Source organism: Pan troglodytes, chromosome 19 (genome assembly GCF_028858775.2).
Source record: "Pan troglodytes isolate AG18354 chromosome 19, NHGRI_mPanTro3-v2.0_pri, whole genome shotgun sequence".
Classification (NCBI taxonomy): Eukaryota; Metazoa; Chordata; class Mammalia; order Primates; family Hominidae; genus Pan; species Pan troglodytes.
Window position 1 is genome coordinate 68,954,887 of NC_072417.2, and position 16,328 is coordinate 68,971,214.

A 16,328-nucleotide genomic window follows, 5' to 3' on the forward strand; every position below is an offset into this window, starting at 1 on the left:
CCCTTGCCTGCCTCTTCCAGTTTCTGCCTGCACAGACGTTCCCGCCTTGTGGCAGCATCACTCCAACCTCTGCCTTCATCTTAATATGGCTGTCTTCCCCCTCTGTTCTGTGCTTTCACATGGCATTCTCTTCTCTTTGTATGTCTATTTCCAAATCTCCTCTTTTTATGACACCAGTCATTGGATTAGGACCCACTCTAATGACTTCATCTTAACTTGATGACATCTAGAAAAACTCTGTTTCCAGGTAAAGTCACATTCACAGGTATGGAGATTAGGACTTCAATGTGTCTTTGTGCGGGGGAGGGTGGGAAGCAATTTAACCCAAAACAGTGCCCAAAAGGGCTGGCTTCTGGGTGATGGAGCCCAGTAGTAAGAGCTGTAGACAATAGCAGAAGATGGGGGAGGGGGCAAGATGAGAGCGTGCAGCAGTGCCGGGCCTTCTGAAAAGTGGGCACGAATCACTTTAAGGAAACTGATATTTGGACTTCTGCTTCCCAATGGGCATAACAGCCAAGGGAGTGCCGGATATGGCCCCAGTCAGGAAAAAGAGCTTCTTGCTCCTTTCCCTCAAGGGCTTCTTCCCAGTCCCCCCTACATGTTAAAAATGGAAGAGATGCAGAAGGAGAAAGTGTCCCAGGAACAAAGGAGCAGACACCTGTAATAATCATCACTGAGGACCAGAGCCATGGGGAAAGCTAGCACCAGAGAGAGAAGAGGAGACAGTGGGGCTGAGTTCAAGATGAGATTGATAGTTAAACCAGACTTTGTGAAACCTGAGTGGATATACAGGTTGAGATTTGCCCAAGATATGATCAAGAGGTGCAGAAAGGAGCTTCAAAGGCCAATATGTGAAAAAAAAAAAATAAAGACATACTTACACTTCACCTAGTGAATCAGTTTGGTAGAAGAGTTATAGGTGTTAAAGTCTAAACTGTGTGATTTTTGTTTATTTGTTTGTTTGTTTGTCTGTTTTTGTTGAGGTGGAGCCTCGCTCTGTCACCCAGGCTGGAGTGCAATGGTGCGATCTCGGCTCACTGCAACCTCTGCCTCCCCAGTTCAAGCAATTCTGTCTCAGCTTCTTGAGTAGCTGGGACTACAGGTGAATGCCACCACACCCAGCTAATTTTTGTATTTTTAGTAGAGATGGGGTTTCAAACTCCTGACTTCAGGCTGATCTCAAACTCCTCACCTCAGGTGATCCACCTGCCTTGGCCTTCTGAAGTGCTGGGATTATAAGCTTGAGCCCCTATTCCCAGCCTAAACTGTGTGATCTTGACCAATCTTTTACCACCTCTGAGCCTCAACTACCTCATCTATACAGTTTGGATAATAATTTAAACACACACACACACACACACACACACACACACACACACACTCTCTACAAGCTTGTAAAAGAACTTTCTATGTTTGAGGTGCTGTTGTCACTGAGACCAGAATCCACAGATGGTGGCTTGTGTTTCCATGTTTGGTTATAGGTATCAGACAATGCATTCAGCTTTTCTGAGCTTCAGCTTTCTCATTTATAAAAAAGGGCCATGAGTCATGGGGCAAATGGAAAGATGAAATGAGATGTGAAATTGCTTTTTTATTTTGCAAATTGTTTTATATTTGCAAAGCATTTCAGGCATGTCTCCTATTGTCCGTGTTTTTATGATACCAAACAGCGGCAGCATGTTGAATTAAATGTAAGAATTTATATTACTTGAATTCTGTTGGTGAGAATTTGTAATGAGCAATCAACCTTGTACAATATGAACCCCCTGGAAAGCTTTAAAAATACTAATGTCTGGGTTCCACCCCCAGAGATCTCCACTTAATCAGTCTGGGCTAAAAAACCTGGGCATCAGGGAGATTTTCCAAGCTCCCAGGAGATTTGACTGTGCTGCGGGGTAGGGGGAGGTGATTTGAAAACCATAGAGTAGAAAGTTCTGCTGCTGTGGCTGAATGACTGACTGCCACATTGTTATCTGTTTTGTTTTTCTGTTTACCTCTGACAATTTTTAACTGCACTGCAATTTTTGTTGATGGACTAGGAACATGTTGATTTGGGTGTGATTTTCTGGCTAGTCAGCGATTTTTTTTTCTTTTAGCTTTAGGTTTTGCCAGTTTTGATCAACTACTTTATCATTTTCTGCTTGCCACACAAAAAGTGTACCTGTCACCTTAAAAATGAAAATTGGTTGGTAAAATTCCACATTCTGACAGGAAAAATAACATCGTTTTTGTGAATCTGAAAGATGGTTTCCTTTCCACCACTGGAACAACTGCTTTTATTTTTTAATAATCTGAGGTATCTTAGGACTGCAATTACACTGTAGAAAAACACGTGACATTAATAAATCAGAATAATTAAAACAGTGCAAAACAAACACATTTGTAAGTGCTGAGCAGAGAAATACACAGAAAAATGAATCTTTTTAGTTGAGGGGTTAGGGGAGATGGAGGTTGCCATGATGAAATCAGATTTCTGGGAGAAGGCTTAGACATGCCTGGGAGCACATGAAGTGGTGTCAGGCCGGCTGCTGTGAGGCAGCAGTATAATAGTCCTGCAGGAGAAAAATTAGATTTCAGAGGGGTGGCTGAAAACATGAGGTCAAAACTGATACAAAGGCAGATTTGTTCCTAACAGAAAACCCTCTTGCCAGCTGTCGGCGCCTTCTCTTCCTGCCAGGTTTGCAGGGCAGGGGCAGCAGCCTTCTTCCCTTTTGCCCAAATAGGAGAAGAGCCCATTCAATCAATTACGGGCTGTCCAAAGTGGGCTGAGACCGGAGAGCTTTTCTTCTTCTCCTCCCACTTTCCCTCCAAAAGCAGCAAGGGTGAAACGCCAGGTTTAAAAAGCGACTCGGTAGCTGACAGTTCTTGTAATACTCCCAGTCTCAGCTGCTCTCCTAACTCCAGGGTAGAATTATCCTTGTACTTAATTGGAGGTTCAGGAGAGCTTATTAGCTTGCTCTGTTGTTGCATAATTCAGGAGTTCAGTTCAAGCTTCCTTAAAAGTGAAGCAAAGGCACCACTTTGTGTTGCAAGAAGCAAGGCTGGACAACTGAGGAGGGTCACACCTGGCTCCATGCCCTCCCTGTTCTGCGGCTAATTCACTGGGTAGCATCAGCCAAATAGCCAACCGCTTTGGGCATCAGCTTCCTTCCTTGCCAATGAGGAGACAGACCTGGGTTAGTATTTGTGAAAGGGTGTTACCTGAAACACTTGCTTTTCAAGAGGCTTCTTTAAAAAAATGGTTTTGTGTCCTTAAATAACTTCAGAAAATGTTGTGTACCAGGCATGCCTGTGGTGTATATAATACATTGTCTCACTCAATATCTGTTCCAACGTCAAGTTTACTACCTAAACCCTGTATTTCCCAAACTCCTTTGCACTAGAGTTCCAGATACGATTAGGCTACCAGTCAGATGTATTTGCATAAGACATGAATTTGAAACTGGGGTAAGTAGGCAGGGAGACATTTATTTAACTGTCATGGAATGGTTCCTGTGGCAATTTCCGGATCGTAACTGAGTTCCCTTAGCAAGCCAGTACTCTGCTGTGATTCTGAAAATTATTCCTGCAGGCCCAGCACGGAGCTTGCATTGCCAGTGTTCCAACAAATTTATAAGCTCTCAATTCCTTGTATCAAATCCCTTGCTAATTAAAATAAGAGTGGTTTTATTATCTGCAGCTGAATTTGACTGATGCACAGCCTCTTAGGTATTGACAGTACATATAAACCTGTTAAATATTCTAAAATTTCTGGCAGTAAAGAAACCTATTTTACCTAGCCTGTTTCAAACTTACTTACTTTAACTATAAACCAGGGGTCTATATCTTATGTTGACTCTTCCTGTGCCTTTCAGAGAACAGTATACACTTTTGTTTTCTCATTGTCTTAGACGGGGGAAAGAGGAGGCAAAGTCTACAGCCTTCAGAAAGCTGTGAATTCTGATCACCTCTTTGTATCTAGCCTTCTTGATGTAGACTATGCAACGAAGGGGTTGATGAATAAAGATGTTCATGATACTTCTGCCTCTCATTTCCTTGTTAGGATTCATTCTCATAGACATTTTGATTCTCTGGGTCTGAGGAGAGGCCCCAGGGTCTGAGTTATTAACAAATACTCCAGGGGATTCCAGTATAGCTGATGCATGGTTGGTCCTCCTTAATAACTGCACAGGCCTCAGAATGAAATCAGCATTATGCTCACAGTTGTCTTCCTGGAAAAACCCTCCACCACTCATGTAGAACTTCAGCCTGAGACCAGGTATTTCAGCAGTCCCTGCCTCTTCAGCAGCTGGCAGGGACACCTTGGTTACAAAAGGAATATTTTAACTGCTTTTAGTCAAACAGACTTTTTTTTTTTTTTTTTTTTTTTGAGACGGAGTCTCGCTCTGTCACCCAGGCTGGAGTGCAGTGGCGCGATCTCGGCTCATTGCAAGCTCCGCCTCCCGGGTTCAAGCTGTTCTCCTGCCTCAGCCTCCTGAGTAGCTGGGACTACAGGCGCCCACCACCACGCCCGGCTAATTTTTTGTATTTTTAGTAGAGACGGGGTTTCACCGTGTTAGCCAGGATGGTCTCGATCTTGTGACCTCGTGATCCACCTGCCTCGGCCTCCCAAAGTGCTGGGATTATAGGTGTGAGCCACCACGCCCGGCCAAACAGACATTTTGCCATCAAAACAGAAACACCCGGCCGGACGTGGTGGCTCACACCTGTAATCCCAGCACTTTGGGAGGCCAAGGCAGGCAGATCTCGAGGTCAGGAGATTGAGATCATCCTGGCTAACACAGTGAAACCCCGTCTCCACTAACAAAAAATTAGCTGGGCGTGGTGGTGGGCACCTGTAGTCCCAGCTACTTGGGAGGCTGAGGCAAGAGAATGGCATGAACCCAGGAGGCAGAGCTTGCAGTGAGCCGAGATCGCACCACTGCACTCCAGCCTGGGCGACAGAACGAGACTCCATCTCAAACAAACAAACAAACAACAACAACAACAACAAAAAACAAAAACAGAAACACCCAAGCAAGCTTGAGTTTCTGTCTCACCTTTCTGCACACCACAATAGTTCTGTCACTATGCCGTTGGAAGTATATTTTGAAAGCTCACTCTCAGGTGAGGATATGAGATCCTTGAGGGCAAGCTCTGTGTCTCAATTATCTGTATTCCTTAGTACTTAGAATACTGATTGCACAAAGTATCATGCTATTATTATTTTTACTATTTTAATGTCCAGATACATCCTTCTTCTAAAATGGCTACTGCCTCAGGACGTTTGAAGGGGGAAAAGAAGAAGAGAAATTTCTGCTCCAGGAAGGCTTGGAATGAAGAACACAGATAGCAAATTGTTCTTCTCTCCTTTCACCTCTCCTCCCAGTTTTTAATGTCTCTCACCTGCAAACTCATTGGTGGTGTTCTTTCTTTGCTTGCAGTTCTTACAAAGGCAAGAATGCCTGAATACTTGGTTGAAAGAGCATCGATGGCTTCAACCTGAGTGTGTTTTCCAAATTCATGCAATGTATTATGCCCCTAGGCCTTTGAGAGCTGCTGCGTGTAATCCCTAATGCTATGGCTGACACATGTGTCTATCAAATTGTGTCTTGTCTGAGCCTTCTGGGCACAAAGGAATATTCCCTTGATCAATATGTTCGATGGGCTAAAACAATTTTGCTGAATATCAAATATTGCCTGTGTTCTGCTAGGCCCTGGACATTGGAGTATGATTTACAACATCCCATTTGTTTTGATCAGCACCCCAAGCTAAGTTGAGGGCTTTGGGGGCTCTAAATGGTTGCAAAAACTTCAGCACAATTCAGTGTAAATGGTTTAAGAGTTTAAAGAGACCGTCCTTCTCCTCTGGGGCAGTTTCCTCTTGGTTCAACTTTTGTCATATGTTCCCTGGGAACACTGCAAAGTACTGAATGCTTCACACTCACCGCCACTCTGTCCTTCAGAGGGGTGTGGACTGAGGTGGTTAGAGATGGTCTTTGAATGTATTCGCTTAGGAAATATCACTCAGGGGAGTTGCAGGAGGAATATTTGAGCAACATCATAGATGTGAGGATATTAGAGCCAAGAGTGATCTAAGAGATAAAATAATTCAATTATTTTATTTGAGAGATAAGAAACTTGAGACCCAATAGACGTTCCACAGCAAGTATAGATACAGAAGCAAAGTTTCAGGCTTGGAATCCAGGATCTTTTCTGAATACAACAAGTAACCTCCAAAATTTATACTTTTGAAGGAACAATCTGCAAAGAAACTTAAATTGTGCCTTCTACATACTTCCTCTGAATTTCTCTAAAGGCTTTTCAAAAATGAACAATTTATCCACAGTGCTGGTCCAAATAAGGGAAGTATCCTCCCACACAAAGAAAAGTTTGTAAGTGCTCTCATGCACTGCCTGGCACAGTTTCCTCACCCAATGCCAGACTTCAAAATTAGTGGTTTTCAAAGTATGTTCTCTAGACCAACAGCATCAAATCACCCTGGGAATTGTTAGAAAGGCAAACCCTTGTGTGCAGATCTACCAATTCATACATTCAGAGGTGGTCCTAGATCTCTGTATTTTGCAAGCCTTCTAGGTGACTCTCACGCATGCTCAGGTTTGAGAACCACTTATTAATTTTGAATTCTCTTTGCACAATGTTATTTAGAAGCAATTGGAATATTCTCATCCCCCGCTGAAAGACCTTGCGTCCTGCCTTTTTTTGCCGTTCCTTAGTTTCATATCCTTGGATTAAGACTTCTAGCTCTAGATTATCCTGGACTATAAAACATGTTGAGCCTTCAAATCCTTCACATATCAGTGTGTACAATCGTATCAGAAACTTCCTTAATAGCAGATTTTGATAGAGTATATTTATAACATATTTATAACTTATTTATGTCTGAAGACTGACTTACAAAAATGTAGGTGAATTAGAATAATGAAAGAGGTGTATCTCACGAAACACAAGCATAAGGAGGAAGCCCCTGAGTCTCAGGAGCTGACTGAAACTAGAGCCTAGAATGCCCACAGCACCCCTACTTTCCTCTTGTATCTACTCTGCTTTTGGAGTCAGTTTTGTTCTCTCTCTTTTAAAAATTATTATTTTTTTAAATTTTAAGTTCTGAGGTACATGTGCAGGATGTGAAGGTTTGTTACATAGGTAGACATGTGCCACAGTGATTTGCTGCACCTATCAACTCATCACCTAGGTATTAAGCCCAGCATGCATTACCAACTTTTCCTGATGCTCTCCCTCTCCCTGCCCTCCACCCCCAACAGGCCTCAGTGTGTGTTGTTCCCCTCCCTGTGTCAAAACTGGCTTTCTCTGCCTCTCAGTCCATGTGAGAAAAAATGGCTACAGCCTGCAACTCCTAAGTGGAAAAGATCTAGCCACCAGGAAAGAGCCCACATGTCTTTCCCAGTCTCAATTCCAAGTTCCTAGAAGGGGATTTTAGCTTAGGAAGGATCAGCTTTTCACCTGAGGTCCATCGCTTGTGTGTGTGTATAGGAACATGCCCTTTGGGAGCCCCATGCACATAATGGTGTGGATGGTGTATGGGTAGAGTTTTCTGAAAATAGGGGAGGACTGGAAAGTTAACCTGATAGACAGACAGCTTGGATCCTGGATAAGAAAGTAATTAGAAAGAGTTCTATTGAACGGTGGAGGGGATGTGAAAAAGAGGAGGGGGGCAGAGGGATGCAAAAGAATAAATTTCCCAGGTGGTAATTCTAAGGGTTTAGGCAAGTCAGTATTTGTAATAGGTTGAGTTGTGTTCCTCAAAAAGATATGTTGAAGTCCAGCCCCAGGTACCTCAGAATGTGACCTTATCTGAGAATAGGGTTATTGCAGATGTAATGAGTTAAGATAAGGTCATCCTAGAATAGGGTGGGCCCTAAATCCAATACGATTATGGCCTTATAAGAAGAGGGAAATTTGGACACAGATGTGGAGACACAGAGGGAAGACAATTATGGGAAGTTGAAGGTAGAGCTTGGAGTGATGCTGCCACAAGCTAAGTAGTCTGGGGCTGCCAGAAGCTTGAAGAGGCAAGGAAGGATACTCCCTTAGAGACTTCGGAGGGAGCATGACCCACCAGCACCTCGATTTCAGATTTCCAGCCTCCAGAAGTGTGAGACAATAAATGCCTGCCATCCCAAGCCACCAGTTCATGGGACTTCATTATGGCAGCAAACACAGTATTCTTTAGCCCTTTCATGCATGTTGAACTGCTACCTGTCCCATGCTTCAAGCACCACAAAAGCCTAAACTCCTGCAGTCCCACTTTTCCTAGCTTGGTTCACGACAACCATTCACCTTTGGCTCAAAAATCTTCCTTCCTCATTTTCTGATTTCTACTTTGCTTCTGGCTTATTGACTTATTACCTCTTCTGGCCTCATCATTCTTTGGATTTTGATATCCTTTACTATTTGATATAGCCAGTTTCAAATTATTCCCATTGCAAGGGACAGAAACTTAAATATGGAGGATTTATTAGCTTAGAAGTATAAAATGCAGAGATAGTCTCACTTCAAGAAGAGTTGGTGATAAAAACTCAGACATTGTCGCTAAGACAATGTTTCCTTTATCCCATGGGTTTGCTTTCCTTATCACTGTCCCAAACCTCCATCAGGCTCTCCTATCTGGTACAAGGTGGCTACCTGAAGTGCCAGGCTGAGGTCTGACCAGCAGATTGACTAGTAGGATGTCTTTCTCTTGATAGTCCCAATAGGAGTTGGGAGACCACAGACTGCCTATTTACCAGTAATGAAAACTGAGGGAACATACTATTTTAATTGATTCCAACTGGGTCATGTGTCCTGCCCTGGAGATTTGGAAGGAAGTCAGCTAAATCTGAATCAAATGTGCCCACAAAACACTTGCTGAATGGGAGATTGATATTGGGAAGGCAAAAATAAAAAGTGTCTAGTGCATCTTCCACCTCAACTTAGATTCTTTATTCTTCTGTGTTGCAATAGGCTAGCAAATACCTATTGTGGTATAACATGACCCAACCTTGTAGGTTCACTTAGTTTTTTTCCCACCCTGAAGGAGAAGTAGGAGAATGAGTGCCTTATGAGTTCAACCAACATGTTTACTCATAAAAATTCAATGAAATGACATAATTAATATTTTCCAATTCATAAAAAATGACATAACCTAGTGGATAGAATTTGATAAACTACATGCTTTTAGCCCAAAAAAGTTTTCTAAAATCTTTGGCAACTGATACTACTTGTGTATACTATAAACTAAAAAAGAGTGGTTTAGTCCACCATTATGTCTTTAATTATTTTTTCATTGAACATACCAAGTGCCCCAAAGACAAGGTTGAGTCAGTGGACTTTTGTCTGCCTGTGAGGTGAAGGGTCTTCTCTATCCTTGCCTTATCTATCTCTTTGAAGTACTTTCCTTCAATGGCCACCTAACGCATATTCTTTGCAGAACTGGGAGACTTCCTGGGTTATCTTCAGCAAAACAGACTGCTACTCTTCACAGAAACAGCATTCTTCTCCTTAAAGTTCTTCCTGGGCCTAGGGCTAAACTATCAAGTATGTTTTTGAATATATGTTAGCTTCAACTCCATACCTTTGTCCTGCCATTGTTTCTTCCTGGGACACATTGAAGACAAAGTTATAGCTTTATTGTCTTCTGCCATGAAATTTTCCTTGGTCACCTCCATGCTAAGACTACATCAATAAGAAATAAATACATAGACCTTATTCTAGTAAGAGTGACTAATAATAAGCCAAAATTATACAAATAATTCTATATTTCCTGTTGTGATAGGCAGTGAAAAGGAGAGTGCTGGGGGAATGTACATCAAGGGGATCTAACCTAGTCGATGGTGGAGCAGGGAATAGAGAAGGTGTCCCTGAGACTGTAGTGTTTAAATAGAATCTTGGAGGAGTAGCAGGACTAGTCTGGTGATGTGAAGGTTGTATGGTGGTATGATGGAGTTTGATCATAGATATGGTAGTTACAGGAAGGAGTTTGGCATATCTGAGAAATGAAAGGATGACAACATGGAGGCAGCAATGAGTAGAAGCAAAGTGAGATGAGCTCACTCAAGGATGGAGGTGCAGCCAATGATGAGGGAGAGTCTTGTGAGCCGCATGAAGAACTTTAGACATAATGCTGCAAGCAGTGGGTGGTAATAACAAGATTTCAGACAATGGCAACCTAAATGGGTTTGCATTGGTAAAGGCCATTCTAGCTTCCATGTGCATAATGGATCGGGGAGAGATAAGAACGTGTGCACTAGACTCTTAGATTGTATTCGTACGGTGTTGAATCATCACTGGGAAACTTCCTTTCTTGGGTACCTATAATGGTACTTGCCTTTGGTAAATGTGCCTCTTAGAAGATTTGGATGCCCTTAAAACTCGACATGTCTAAAACCTATCTCATCATCTTTTTCAATGCCCTTTCGCGCCATAAAACTCCCAACCTGGGTCACATGTCTTGGCAAATAGCGCCAATTTTCATTTGGTTACGTAATCCAGAATCCTCATATGTCTTCCTTTCTCTTTGTCTCCCTCACCAGCTCTCACTCCAAATCCTTTGCCAAAATTGTCTATTTAATCCCCCTTACATCCTCAAATCCATCATATCTCTCCATGTCTGTAACCATCTTCTGACAGAGCCACCATCATCTCTCTTGCCCAGGGGTCGACTTCTTCCTCATTCACTTCATTGTCCTCACTCTGCCGACTCCCTGCCAGTCTGATCTTTGCACCAGAGTGTTCTTTTCAAAATGCAAGCTGAGTGCTGTGGCTCACACCTTTAATCCCAGCACTTCAGGAGGCCATAGCTGGGAGAATCGCTTGAGGCCAGGAGTTTGAGACCAGCCTGGGAAATATAGAAAGACCTAATCTCTACAAAAATAAAAAAATAAAAAATAGCAGGGCATGATAGTGTGCACCTTTAGTCCCAGCTACTTGGAGGCTGAGACAGGAGGATCTCTTGAGCCCAGGAGATTGAGGCTGCAGTGAGCTATGATTGCACGACTGCACTCCAGATTGGGTGACAGAACAAGACCCTGTCTCAAACAAAAGAGAACAAAAAAATGCAAACTTAATCATATTTCAATCCTGTTTAACATCTTGTAACAACTTTCTTTGCTCGTAAGCTTCAGACAGAATTCCTTAATACAGCCTGCAAGCACTATTCAGTGCCTGGTCAATAACCACTCTCAGCCGCATTCATCTCTGCTCTAGCCACAGTGAAATCTGCAATAGAGGTTGTCCCTACTGTCCCCTCTGCCCTATTGTCATGATTTTGTTAGCATATATTCCTACATCTCATCTCAGTTAAAGGTTCACTTCCTCAGGAAGCCTCTTCTAACTTCCCTGACCAGGTCAAATTCTCCTACTATAGCATCTCTTAGCTCCATGTTCGTGCTTGTTGCAGTTGCAATTTTGCATTTGTCTCAGTTAATTTCTCTTCCCTCACTAGATTGTAAGCTCTGTGAGGGAAAACTTAGCACTGGTTTTTGCTCATCATTATAGCCCAGAATCTCAAAGACCTTCCATGATATTTATTGAATGAAGAGTGACGGAATAAACACATATCAAATGGTGCTTTTTATTGAATATCTAATGTGAACCAAGCAATTTATGTGCATTATCCCAGACCTCACCACAATCTGGAAGACAACTCGGATTTATTTTTTAATTTTAAAGATAAAGAAAACTGGAGCTCAAAGAAGTGTACTTATCGGAGATTACAGAGCTCATAAATGAGCTATTTAACCTATCCAGTATTAAAAAGCTAGTCTATCTGTTTCTACGGGCTGTGCAGTTTCAACCATAGCATACAGAATGCTAAGGCTCGGGGGAAACTGGAAGGCATTTGATCTAATTCTGTCATCTTGCTAAGAAAGAAGCTGAGGCTCATGGTTAACAAAACCAAACCAAACCAAACAAAAACAAAACAAAACAAAACAAAACAAAACATACACATTCACATAGAACATCCATAGGAGAGCGCAGATAGAATCTGTATCTCTCTTGACTTTGTTTTTTCTATTATCATATGTCATTTTAATCCTCTAGTAAAGAGTAGCAGCAGTGACTTAACAGATTTTTTTTTCATCGCTGCTGCTTCTTAATCCCTTTGAGCCTCAATTTCTTTTTGTATAAAAGCGGAACAATAACGATTTTGTAGAGATGAGGTATGCAAAGTCTCTGGCTGCAGTGAGCACTCAGTAATAAGAGCTATTTATTGGGCCAGGATTCCAACTACTTTCATAAAAATAGCAGGAAAGTCAAATGGAAAGCTGACTTGATGGTAGGGGAGGCTTCTGCCCACCAGCTAGTTCCACGTTTCTCAACCCTGCACTGAATGTTAAAATCACCCGGGGAACTTTTGAAAAATTATGATGTCTGGTCCCAACCCCATGGAGCCTGGTTTATACAGGGACAAGATATCTATAGGTTTTTAAAGTTTCTCCAGGGGATTCTAATGACCACCCAGGGTGGAAAAGCATGGAGCTAACTGGGGTGCAGGACCAGTGTCCTCATAAGAAGTCAAAGGTTTAGTGGTAAACAACAACTGAAGCACGTTTTCAAGGTGAGATCCATTGGAATGTATATTCCTGTCCTTTATTTAGTTTAAAGTGATGGATATCTTTTTATTTTTTCGAAGAAACAACAACAGATTTTTTTAAATTTTGCACCAGTCACCATTGCCCAAAGTGGCCATCCAGTGGTCATATCTGAATCGCTCTTGTAGCAAGGAATTCTGGAAAACTTCAGGGCATAGAGTCTGCTGGGACAGGGTAGGGGGTGGAAATACATGACTGAATGGTAAATAAAACCAATTTTCTTGTTGCTGGCTTTCTGGCTACTTAATGTAAAGCCATAATTATTTCCATAGCAACACACTCATCACATACAACATGAATATGTAGATTCCCCAGAGGGAAGATGGAATAAACTGTATCTTTGTACACTTTACTTGAAAAAGAAAAATAAAGCTTGTATAATTCCAATCCACAGTTGCATAAACAGTATTTTACATCCATGTAGATAATTAATCCAAATTCATCTATAACCACCAGAAATGAATGATGTGCTCACTGAGGCCATAGAAAAATACCCTATATAGTAGTGCACATCCATGATTTTGTTTTCCATGGTTTTGGTTGCCCATGGACAACTACAATCCAAAAATATTAAGATATTTAGAGAGACAGCGCAAGAGTGAGAGTGCAAGCACACATTCACATTACCTTTATTATGGCATATTGTTATAATTGTTCTATTTTATCATTAGTTATTAATGTTGACTTCTTACTGTGCCTAATTTATAAATTAAACCTTATCATAGGTACATAGGTATAGAAAAAGAAACAAGAGTGCAAGGTTCAGAATTCCAAATCTGAAAATCCGAAATCCGAAATGCTCTAAAATGTGAAACTGTTTGAGTGTCAACATGATATACATTGGAGCATTTTGGATTCTGGATTTTTGGATTTGGGATGCTCAAGCAGTGCAAATATTCCAAAATCCAAAAACGTCTGAAATCCTAAACACTTCTGGTCCCAAGAGTTTCGGATAAGGGATACTCAACCTGTATGTATAGGGTTCAACGCTATCTGCAGTTTCAGGCATTTACTGGGGGTCCTTGAAACATATCTCCCACGAACAAGGTGGGGACTACTGTAATTGATACGTATGTGTATGTGTGTTTGCAAAAGACAGAGACAGAAACAGAAAAAGATAAAGAGACACAGAAAGACTTGAAATCATAGTACATGGAGATTTTTAGAGGGAAATCCACGTCATTAGTAGCCTCCTTTCAGAATTAAAGCTCTCAAAGTACTCTGATTATTGAAGCACTTGAGGCATTGGTACTAGATGGGTTCACAGCTTGGAGATTGCACTATAGGCTGCAGATCATGCAGGGAAAGTAGACAAGTAGTACTGTGGTTGTGGAACTTCCACAGAGGAGAGGTTGTGGGTAGCCATCTGGTGAGAAGGGCGCAGTAGAGTTGAGTGAGCATGGAGGTGTCTCAGAATATTTGAATTGAAGTCTTACTATGGCTTTTATGCAGATTATATTTTTACTGAGTCTAACTTGGAAATGGAGATGTGATAAAACATTCTTGAGTCACTACTTTGGTATTGCCACTGAGAAGAGCTCTCCAGTTTTCTCCTTTACCTCTTTAATGCCATGGTCTGTGGTTTTGAAGCTTCTCTAGGATCTATAATTCTGGATCTCGGGTGAATATTCCAAGTGAGGAGGGGGCCGTCATACCTTGGGCGAGATCAAAATAATGAGCACAGAGACTATCCTGCATTTCCTGGAAGAATCTCAATTCCAATCAGTCCTCTGTGATTCCACAAGGAATTTTTAGATTGGGTATGCAAATTACTCATACAGAAATCATTGTTTCTAGAAATATGACATGGTGATTCTCATTCTGGCTGACTCTGTTTTAATGTTCTCTCTCCTTATACCTTTTCCTATACTCCCATATAAACACAAAACCATCTCTGTCTACCTCCCTCCCTCCCTCTTAACCTCTATTTACCTATCTAGCTAATTCTCTTTATTGAGATATAGATGTGAGTATGTGTGTATATAGAAAAAATATATAAGTACACCTCCCATATTCAGAAAACATTTACTGAATATATATTATGCACAAGGTACTCTCATATACTCTTAAAATACTTCAATGAATAAAAAAAGAAAAAGTCTTTGTCCTTGTGAACTTTACATTTTTGGGGTTGAGGGGAGCAACAGGCAATAAACAATAACTATAATAAACAAGTTACAATAAGAGATACACAAAAATTAGTGTGGGGCAAATGGAATGGGGCATGGGGGCAGGTTGCAATTTTAAATAAGAGGGTCAGGAAAGTCTACAGTGAAGGTACACTTGAATAAGTAGAGGCCTATATTATCCAGAACTAGCTCTTGAACTTCAGAGCAAATGGGAACTGTTTGGTTTAAGTTACGTGTTTTTTCCATTGCCTTATTTTCACTGAGATGTTGGAAGTCCCAGGAAATTGTGTATTGTTATATCAGTTCTTGAATGGGCAGAAATTTGACTGAGAAAAGCCAGATCCTAAGTTAATCAGAAAGAGACTGCAAAGAGCCAGGCTTTAGTTTAAAAAGTGAAGAACCAGACTGGAGAGATCAAGACCAGATCTTGATGACAGGTTGGCGTCAGCTTGGAGGCGTGAAGAAATTGGACAATTTATGGTCAGCCAGTCAGGTTGCATCATAATTCCTAGTCTGCACAAGAACTCAAGGGAAAGAACAAATAAGTTTTCCGGTTCTATTTTCAGTTTATTTGCTCTCTGTTTTATGGATTTCAGACTCTTCAAAGATACTCTTCAGTGGCTTTGTTTCCAAATGAAAACCAGAAAAATGATGCTGGAATTTCATAGAGGCAGCGGCGGATGGAAGAGGGCTCCTCCTGTCTATAACCATGGGAATATTGTTTTTGATTGTAGACCAACTAACTGCAAAGAGAGAAGACACATAAATAAGACAAGCCCTGGAAAGCACATGTGGTGTGACGGTGTCCTGCCGAAGCTGAGAAGACACAAATAAAAAGTAATTATTTACTGTTTGTAAGAGAGTGTTCTAAACCCAAGACACTGATTCATAGATGCTATCATGGCCCTGTAAACACATTAAAAATCAAATACAGGTTATATTACATGTACCCAGTTCATCTTACTATGGTAAAGTCCAGAAATTGTCAACAGTCTAAAAAAATTCTAACTACTTGTCATATTAATGATGTGTAATAAGGTATAATATTGATAATATTTTATATTATAATAATGTTATATTATCTTTTTTCTTCTAGTCTTGATCTTGTTTGTTTTCAGGTCTTAGCCATGAGGGCATTTAAAATGTTTTCTGATTATGTTTAAGGATGATTGCACTGCATGAAATCCTTCAGAGGCCTCACACTTCTTTTAGGATAAGATTCAAATGGCTTATGAAGCACTAGGAAGTCTTTTTGATCTGCCCACCTCCCCATCTACCTCTCCAGACTTATCCTGTGCCACTGTCCCACAGGCATCCTTCCTGCTTCCAGAACAACTTTATGCAGTTCCATGAATAAACCGTGGTGTTCCATGCAGCAGTGTCTTTGCTCATGATAGTTCCTTTGTCTAGAACATTCTTCCTGCCCTCACCCACCGGACTGGATTTATCTCTTCCTCCGCATAGTTCTTCTAACCTTTCTTTCTCAGTCAGACTGAATAGGGATCTGAGTCCCATAAGGCCCCAGGCAAACCTCTCGCATGGCTCTTACCAGCTTGAAATGTTAACAGTTGCTCTTTTTGTTTCTTATGCCAAAGACTAAGAATTTCTT

At 41.3% G+C, this 16,328-nt stretch overlaps 1 protein-coding gene across 2 annotated transcripts in view; it reads left to right on the top strand.

Annotated features, from left to right (window-relative positions):
* PCTP (phosphatidylcholine transfer protein) overlaps nucleotides 1-15,401 on the top strand; it is a 93,500-nt gene extending 78,099 nt beyond the window's left edge. For both annotated transcript variants that reach the window (XR_675393.5, XR_008540504.2), the window contains exon 7: nucleotides 15,316-15,401. The gene's annotated coding sequence lies outside the window, so the exon portion shown is untranslated. The remainder of the gene's footprint in view (nucleotides 1-15,315) is intronic.
* The last annotated feature ends 927 nt before the right edge of the window (nucleotides 15,402-16,328 follow it).